Source organism: Humulus lupulus, chromosome 1 (assembly GCF_963169125.1).
Source record: "Humulus lupulus chromosome 1, drHumLupu1.1, whole genome shotgun sequence".
NCBI lineage: Eukaryota > Viridiplantae > Streptophyta > Magnoliopsida > Rosales > Cannabaceae > Humulus > Humulus lupulus.
This window is the reverse complement of record NC_084793.1, coordinates 266,834,093-266,844,286: the sequence shown is the minus strand read 5'-3', so window position 1 is coordinate 266,844,286 and position 10,194 is coordinate 266,834,093. Positions and strand designations below refer to the sequence as shown.

The 10,194-nt window shown below is 34.1% G+C and overlaps 1 non-coding gene across 1 annotated transcript; it reads right to left on the bottom strand.

Moving 5' to 3' along the window:
* Positions 1 to 9,290: 9,290 nt before the first annotated feature.
* TRNAA-CGC (transfer RNA alanine (anticodon CGC)) lies at positions 9,291 to 9,363 on the bottom strand. The gene has a single exon. It is a non-coding gene; the product is annotated as a tRNA-Ala (tRNA).
* Between the last annotated feature and the right edge of the window lie 831 nt (positions 9,364 to 10,194).

The window sequence follows — 10,194 nt, the reverse complement described above, 5'->3', positions numbered from 1 at the left end:
GGAAAAATAAATACAAAATAATAAATTATAAAACTGATAAGTGAAAAGAAAGCCGAGGCACGTAAAACACGCTTTCCTTAAAGCAGATTTGCCCCCTCTACCTGATTGGTGTTAGAGGATACGTGAGCAACCACTTCCCAGGATACAACGACTAACGAGTAGAGGAATACACCACTTTCACTACTCCAGCAAACTCGGATTAATACCTTCACTCTATCACCTTAAGACTTACGAAAAACAAAGAAGAAGAAGACAAGAGAGCTTTTAGTGAGTGACTCTATTTTGTTGGTGTGTCTAGAATGAAAGATGAAGCCTCCTTTTATAGGCTTCATATGGGGTGGAATACCAAGTGTGAACACAAGGGAATTAATGCCAAAAATCCCACAAAATTAGTGATATTGATCAATCACAATCTTTACCATAATTTCTGATATCGATCAGAATATTAACCATTTTTACGGTGATTACATCCTTGACCAAATCTGCATTTATTAGCAGCTATCAATGGACCACATTTAAGGCATCAATTTTCCATTCACACATTAGCCTAAATTGGCTATTTATTATATATAAAATATAATTTTTCCAACAATCCCCCACATGAATGAAATTGATCAACGATAAGGAATACACAGAGAAAAGACTCACAATGAATTGACAAGACTCGACTCGACTCAACACGGTGATAGAATTCTACGGTAGATACCTGCATAGGATAGGTGGGTGTTAACCTTTGAACCTTTTCTTGTGAAAATATATTTACCTTACTAGCTGATCAGTGGACGCGATGTCTTTGAACTGTCTGCTGTTGATGTAAATGATGATATATCTCACACAAATATCTTTCTGGCATCATATCGGTTCTCATGATTATGTTCATTTTGGCCATGAACATCCGCCTGGTTCTGCGAGAGGTTTTAGAGAATTTAGCCCCCACAATTCTCCTTTGAAGCGGCCCCACTTCTCTCTCACATAGGTGACCTCTTAATTAAGAACAATCTCGCATTGCCCCGTTCGGACTTCCGACGCATAAGGGTCATTAAAAGCTTAATGCTTATCCTTTTTCCAACGAGAATCACTGTTTCATCAACAGAATGGGTAGGGTTAGTCCCCACAGTGATCTTACAAGGTTTATATAATTAGGTTGTCCCATTGAACCTGGATCTTGGGATCTCCAGTCAACTAGGTTGGGTTTTCCTTTATATCTACCTTATTTCTTCTGGGCTTAAGTCTCATTCCTTCTGATGTCTTTTCAACTTGATCTCTATTTAACCCTTTGGTTAGCGGATCCACAATATTATCTTTTGACTTCACATAGTCAATTGAGATAACTCCAGTTGAGATCAATTGTCTAATGGTATTATGTCGTCGACGTATATGTCTTGCCTTACCATTATATAGAACATTCTTTGCTCTGCCAATTGTTGCTTGATTATCACAATATATACATATTGCAGGCACAGGTTTAGGCCAGTCTGGAATATCCTCTAGGAAATTACGTAGCCATTCTGCCTATTCACTACATTTATCCAGAGCAACAAACTCATATTCCATTGTAGATCTAGTGATTACAGTTTGTTTCGAAGATTTCCATGAAACCGCTGCACCACCTAGAGTGAAGACATATCCACTAGTACCTTTTGAGTTATGAATATCAGATATCCAACTTGCATGAGTGTATCCTTCAAGCACAGCTGGATCTCTGGTGTGGTTTAGCCCATAGTCACGAGTATACCTTAAGTACCAAAGTACCCTTGCAATTGCTTTCCAGTGTTCAACACCTGGATTACTCGTGAATCGACTCAAAGTACTTATAGTATAGGCAATGTCTGGTCTAGTACAACTCATCAAGTACATTAGACTTCCTATTACTCTAGCATATTCTCCTTGGGACACACTTTCACCATTATTCTTGGATAGATGCTGACTTGTATCAATTGGTGTTCTGGAAATTCCAGAATCATCTTTACTGAATTTGTCAAGTATCTTGTCCACATAGTGTGACTGACTCAAACTGAGTCCATCTGGCGTCCTTATAATTTTTATCCCTAAAATTACATCAGCCAGTCCCATATCCTTCATGTCAAACCTTGAGTTTAACATTGTTTTGGTGGATTTAACCATTCGTTGGTTGCTTCCAACAATGAGTATGTCATCTACATACAAACATAGAATGATGTATCCCTCGTTTGTGGTTTTGATATACACACATTTGTCACACTCATTGATTTTAAATCCATTTGTCATCATGACACTATCAAATTTTTCGTGCCATTGCTTTGGTGCTTGCTTAAGTCCATACAGTGACTTAACAAGTTTGCAAACTTTCCTTTCTTTCCCTGGAACTACAAAACCCTCAGGTTGTTCCATGTATATTTCTTCATCAAGATCTCCATTTAGAAAGGCAGTTTTTACATCCATTTGATGGACTTCTAGATTTCGTAATGCAGCAATTGCCAAAATCATCCTGATAGAATTTATTCTCGTCACCGGAGAATAAGTATCAAAGTAGTCATAGCCTTCTTGTTGTTTGTAACCTTTTATTACCAATCGGGCCTTGTACTTATCAATTGTTCCATCTGTTTTCATTTTCCTTTTGAAAATCCACTTGGAACCTAAAGGTTTACATCTAGGAGGAAGGTCAACTAGTTCTCAAGTATGATTTTTCAGGATGGAATCAATTTCACTCCTTATGGCTTCCTTCCAAAAAGGACCTTCAATAGAGCTCACAACTTCTTTATATGTTCGAGGTTCTGCCTCTATCATATAAATTAGAAAATCTGGTCCAAAAGAATTTTCTATCCTTGCCCTTTTGCTTCGCCTTGGCTCTACTTGGACTTCATCAGTTTCCTCTTCTTGTTCTCGATCATCCATTGTTTCAGATGTTCGCTTAGAAGAGCTTGGTCCAACCCCATTATCTTTGCAAGGAAATACATGTTCAAAGAATGATGCATTCTTTGATTCCATTATCGTATTCTTGTGAATGTCCGGGTTTTTAGACTCATGTACAAGAAATCGATATGCATTGCTATTTTGTGCATAACCAATGAAAATACAATCTACTGTTTTTGGACCTATTTTCATTCTTTTTGGCAATGGTGCAATCACCTTAGCCAGACATCCCCACACTTTTAAGTATTTGTATGAAGGTTGTCTACCTTTCCATAATTCATATGGTGTTTTTTGATCTTTCTTTTGGGGAATCTTATTTAAAAGATAATTAGCTGACAAAATAGCTTCACCCCACATGTTCTGCGGTAATCCAGAACTTAATAACATGGCATTCATCATCTCTTTTAAAGTGCGATTTTTCCGTTCTGCCACTCCATTGGATTCAGGAGAATAAGGTGGTGTTACCTCGTGAATGATTCCATTTTGTGCATAAAGTTCACTAAATGGTTCTACATATTCACCACCACGATCACTTCTTATCATCTTAATTTTCTTATTAAGTTGATTTTCAACCTCTTGCTTATAGAGAGTAAATTTCTCTATAGCCTCATCTTTGATTTTTAGCAAGTACACATAACAATACTTTGTACTATCATCAATAAAAGTAATAAAGTATTTGTTACCACCTCTTGTTTGAACAAATTTTAAATCACAAATATCACTGTGAATTAAATCAAGGGGTTCAGTGTCTCTTTCAACTGTTTTGAACGATGACCTGGTTAATTTCGCTTCTACACAAGTTTCGCACTTATGTTTTGAATCAATATTGAACGTGGGTATGTGATTCAAGTTAATTAATCTACGCAAAGAATTATAATTAACATGACCTAGTCTACCATGCCATAAATTTGAAGACTCAAGAAGGTAAAGAGAAGAAGTACTAGCTTTATTATTATCAATAACAGCATTTGGCTTAACAGCCATTACATTCATCTTCCACATGCCCTCTTTTACATAACCCTTCCCAATAGGAACACCCGCTTTAGTGAGTACAATTTTATGAGATTCAAACACTATCTTGAACCCATGTACACTCAGCAGAGTTCCAGATATCAGATTCCTACGAATGTCAGGCACATACAGTACATTTTGCAGCTTGACATTCTTTCCAGACGTCATCTTCAAGAACACAGTTCCTTCCCCTTTTATCTCAGAGGTTGCTGAGTTTCCCATGTAGAGCTTCTCTCCATTTTCCAGTGTAGTCAGATCAGAGAATGCTGACTTGTTTGCACATATATGACGAGTAGCTCCAGTGTCGAGCCACCATTCCTTTGGATTCGCATCCACCAGGTTGACTTCAGAGACCACGACACATAAGTCTAATTCAGCGACCTCTTGGGATATCGCGTCCACCATATAGGTCTCATTGCCTTTCTTCTTGCGCAATTTGCACTCAGATGATTTATGTCCCATCTTGCCACAGTTAAAGCACTTCCCTTGGAACTTAGGCTTCTTTGCAATTCCACCTTTCGGTCCCAACTTGGGCCCTTGCTTGTGCTTAGGATTCTTCCCCTTTGAGCCTCTATCATGCTCCATCAAGTTTGCTTTGGAAGCATTAGGATTCAAGGTTCGCTTCTCATTACCTTGGTTATCCTCTTCAACGCGAAGTCTAAGAATGAGATCTTCAACACTCATTTCCTTTCGCTTGTGCTTCAAATAGTTCTTGAAGTCTTTCCATGCAGGGGGTAGCTTCTCAATAATTGCAGCTACTTGGAATGATTCACTCAAAACCATTCCTTCAGCATGGATCCCGTGGATGATCAATTGAAGCTCTTGCACTTGGCTTATCACATTCTTGGAGTCTACCATCTTGAAGTTCAAGAATTGACCAACCAAGAATTTCTTGGCGCTAGCATCTTCAGCCTTATATTTGTGGTCCAAAGAGTTCCACAATTCCTTGACTGTTTTCTTCACACTGTACACACCATACAGAGTGTCAGATAAGCCATTCAGAAGATAATTCCTACACAGGAATTCAGCGTGCTTCCAAGCGTCAATTGCTTGCTGAGTTTGCACATCTATCTCATCCTCTCCAATAAAGGGAGGATCCTCTTTTAGGAATCTCGCAAGATTCAATGTTGTCAGATAGAAAAGCATTTTCTGCTGCCACGTTTTGAAGTTCACCCCAGTGAACTTATCCGGTTTCTCATTATGGTTCACAGGAACCGTTGAGACCGTTGGTACCAATGGTACCGAAACTTGCACAGCCTGACCCTTAGATTGGTCCTTGGTGGTTGAAGCTGGAGTTCGGGGAGATCCTTCAATGCTTCCAGTAGCAATGACATCCATATTTTCAGCCATATCTGATTGGTGTTAAATTGACCATTTAGCAAGTATGTTTTAAAATCAAGTATTTAATCTTAGCAATCAATAAAAGATTATACATGTGTGGTGAGTAAACACATGAGATAGACAATAAAAGTAATATAAACATCAGGCATATAAAACACATATATTAATTTCCATTTATATGTATACTTGATTGTAATTTAACCTTATAAATAAATATAAGTGCAAAATTATAAATAAATACATGGAAAAACATGAACCTAATATTCATGAGTATAATTTTATGCATATCATTATATATATATAATTTTATGTGTATATATAAGGTATATATATGTATCCCATGAAATATATCTGTGTAAAAGAAAACGAGTACATACCATAAAAGAAAACGAGTACATACCATACATATATATATATATATATATAAAGGACAAAAAAATATAAATACACTTATGCATACCAATATAAAAAATCAAATACTAAACATACTAAGTATACATGCTTCCATATATATTTTTAATTAACATGCATAAAATAATGAAATACGTGAATAAAATACATATATTATGTATATATACTGTACATGTTAATCGAAATATGCAAGATTAATAAATGTGGCAAATAAACTGAATATATACAATGTATTGTAAATATCAAAATTAAAATAATTAACCTTGCCAGAAAACGGTGCAAATATATAGTAGACAAGATATACATACATAAACAAAATTGGCAGTGTAAAAAGACAGTGAAAACATATATTAAGAAATCTAATCAACACTGATTGAATGGCAAAACAAAAAAAATCTGAAATATTTTCCGCCCTTCAATATGTTCGTCTTCTCCAAATGAGTTAAATTATGCTTTAAGATTGTTAGAAATTTAAATAAAGATAATGGAGAAAATTAACAAACATAATAATATATTATTAATTGAAGAACAGGAAAAATAAATACAAAATAATAAATTATAAAACTGATAAGTGAAAAGAAAGCCGAGGCACGTAAAACACGCTTTCCTTAAAGCAGATTTGCCCCCTCTACCTGATTGGTGTTAGAGGATACGTGAGCAACCACTTCCCAGGATACAACGACTAATGAGTAGAGGAATACACCACTTTCACTACTCCAGCGAATTCGGATTAATACCTTCACTCTATCACCTTAAGACTTACGAAAAACAAAGAAGAAGAAGACAAGAGAGCTTTTAGTGAGTGACTCTATTTTGTTGGTGTGTCTAGAATGAAAGATGAAGCCTCCTTTTATAGGCTTCATATGGGGTGGAATACCAAGTGTGAACACAAGTGAATTAATGCCAAAAATCCCACAAAATTAGTGATATTGATCAATCACAATCTTTACCATAATTTCTGATATCGATCAGAATATTAACCATTTTTACGGTGATTACATCCTTGACCAAATCTGCATTTATTAGCAGCTATCAATGGACCACATTTAAGACATCAATTTTCTATTCACACATTAGCCTAAATTGGCTATTTATTATATATAAAATATAATTTTTCCAACAAAAATAGAACCCTAAACCCGATTTTGGTCAATATTTTCTCAACTAAAATCACAAATAATTTACCAAATTAACAATTCAGAAAAAAAATAAAATCATTCTGCTTAAAAACTGTGTTGTTATATTCAATTTTTTCTTCATCAAAATTGAGTGTAGGGTTCTATTTTAACTATTTTATAAAATATAGGGTCTAAAAAATAATTTGTCAAAGTCTAAACAAGTAATGGGACAAAATTCCTTGTCCCAAAAAGTATAAACATTTTATTTAATAAGAAAACGATGAATTACATCTAAATCTGTATAATTTGATGCCACTGTCTAATTTAAGATCAGAAGATGTTTTCTTAACAAGACTTTGGAACGTTCCTTCGGTGAGGCAGTTACTCCAAACCCGGCCCAAGTTTACCAAATATAAAGCCCAAACCAAAAAAGGGAGCAAGGCCTCCAGTTGAGCTTCAAAGTTGTATTTTAACAGTTTTACCCGATGCTGATGTGACTATGTGATTTCACTGTATTGAATAAAATAAAATGGGAAAGCATATTGAAATACTATATAGCACCCCCAAGTCCCAAGACCCAATTTTTGTTTGTTTGTTTGTTCTCTTAATTGACTTATATTTTTATATAGGTTAAAAGAAAAGAAAAAAAAAAGTGGTGGGAGAGAGCATGCATGGGTTAGGTATACAAGTATTCTCATTGGGATCAGTCAGTCATGAAAATTACCAGGATCCCATCTTCAAAATCTGATATCAGTAGCACTGATAGATATATTACATGTAGGACCAGACCAGACCAGACCAGACCTATATAACATCTTTCAAAATCAGCCATGCATATACCCCCATTGGCTTCGGCTCTGTCCTGAAAAATTGGGCTCAATTAATGTTATATTTATTCTAAGTTGACAATTTCATGCAACTGCCAAATCATTCAGCAATCAAAATTTTATACAAGACTTCATTGGAAAGAAAGAAAGAAAAAATGCTTAATTTCTTTTGTCCAAGTTTTCAAACCATTATGTAATGTAGATACTAGATAGTACAGCTCTCCTGAAGTCACTACGAGAATAAAGTACACATATAGAAGAATCTTAATTAACGGTTTCTCATAGTATTATTCACATGAAATGAGTGCATTTATACAATATATATATTTTTTTTCTCTTTTCTTTTCTTTTTTTCAAAGAAGAGTATCAAGTGCTGCTCACCAGTCCCCACATATTTTCAATGCATATATATATATATGTGACTTTCTTTATACACTAAATTAAGCCACGTGTATGATATGAGCGTAAATAGTCTTTAAAGTCAAGTATGGATCATTGCTTGTAGAACACTAGAGCAGGCTCAAATATATAATAAACCAAGGGACGTGGAATATTGCTGTCTTAGGCCAACAACCCTATTTACATTTACAATGATAGATCCCATCAAATATATAATATGATATATTTCCTACTCTACTATGGAGTAGTATAGAAATATGTAGTCAAATCACTCTCTTTAGGAGTTGAAAGGAATAAAAACATTACAATACTGTTATTAACTGGTTACGTGTGATAACAATACAAAATTTAATGTCATGTCCTGATATGCGATACATATTAATTTTACACAAAAAATTTAATGGGTGAGACTCTCACTGTTAAGAATAATGAGTTACTTAATAGCTAATTATCAGATTATTAGTAAATGTAATACAGTTAGTTATATACAAATTGTATTAGTCTTTCTCTGTTTTGGTGGTCTCCCTAAAGCCAACAATTGGGCCACCTGTCACATTATTATTAGTGGTTGTATTATTGTTGCAGAGTATATAAATGAATTGTTTCCCCTCAGCCCCATTGTGCTGAGTATTCACCACTACCAAACTTTTGTTTCAATTGTAAAGTTTGTCTCTCACTTGTCTCATATATGTATAATAAAATTACAGCAATATTTATATTAGAAAAATAATTAATATATAACTTTTTAATAAAGGAAATAATAAGATATAATTAATTTCACTGTGACCTATCACGTAGGGGTATCCTTCTTCTGTATATGACAAATTATTGATACATAAATCACAGCTTTCTTTGACCAATCAATTAGTAATATTATTATAATTTTTTTTTTTGAAAAAATTATTATATCAACTTTTAAAAATTCATTGTTCGTGATTATTAAAAAAGAAAAAGAAAGAAAGAACCAAATCAAATTGATCCCAAGTAACGCTTACAGCCGAGAAACGCCCTCAATGAAGTCAAAAATTAAGGCTCGGATTAGAATATAATGCAACACAACTGCTGCTAGTACAGCTAGCTCGTGGACAATGTACAATAATAATATAATCAACTCCCTTAATAATCACATAATCAATGGTATCTCACTTCCACTTTGAAATATTTATGTACTATATATATAAAACAGATTTTTGGTGTAAACAATTTAATATGATTAGATTACGATACATTTGTTAATGTCATGGTGTATTAATTCAGTATTAGACTTATAAAATGAAAAAGTTAAAAAACTTGGAGGTGCGGGGAATCGAACCCCGTGCCTCTCGCATGCGAAGCGAGCGCTCTACCATATGAGCTACACCCCCATGATGCTCTGCTGTCTTACATATAAAAAATTAGTATTATTGTCTTTAATTTATTAATTAAGTAATGTTTGTGTTTTCCTGTTCTGGTTTTATTACATGATATTGCTAACTATAGAACCAAGATTATTTTGGAGATACAGTTAACAAATAAAATTGTATTGGATCGAATTATCATATACCTTTTATGTTACGGGTAGATTTTCACTTTCCAAAAACTACATATTTTGAAATGTTTAAATAGGGTAGTATGTTTCTATCATATAATAATGTTTAATAAACTATTCCGTTAGCTGCAATTTTAATATATTTATGATAAAGTGTCCAATTTGTTTATTTTTAATTTATCATTCTTCTATGATATGTACTCAATTATTTATTTATATATTTAATTAATTTATTTTGTGTTTTTAGGAGTTCCAAAACATAATGTGTGAAAAATAATGAATTTGTGATGTTTAGTTTGAAACTTCACGCTCAATTTTTACATTGTTCTGGCCATTTTTTGAGAATTTCTTTTCAGAGTTACAAGTTGTATATCTTTTTTTAGCTTTCTGTAACATTTTCAATTTCTAATTCTGAATTATATCGAGAAAGTTATGGTTAAAATACTGTCAGTGACTGTAGTAGAGGCAAGTCTCAGTTGCCTAGGAAATTGAAGAGAAGAAGGCAGCGACACCAGGCCGCAACCTAGACATTCCCAGGCCCCTAGGTCACAACGGAGAAAAGCCTAGGCCACAGCCGTAGCTCATGTTATGATTTTGAATCTTGATTTTAGGTTGTTGACTGATTTTTTCGTCAACTACAAATAAACATATAAAACATAAAGAAAAT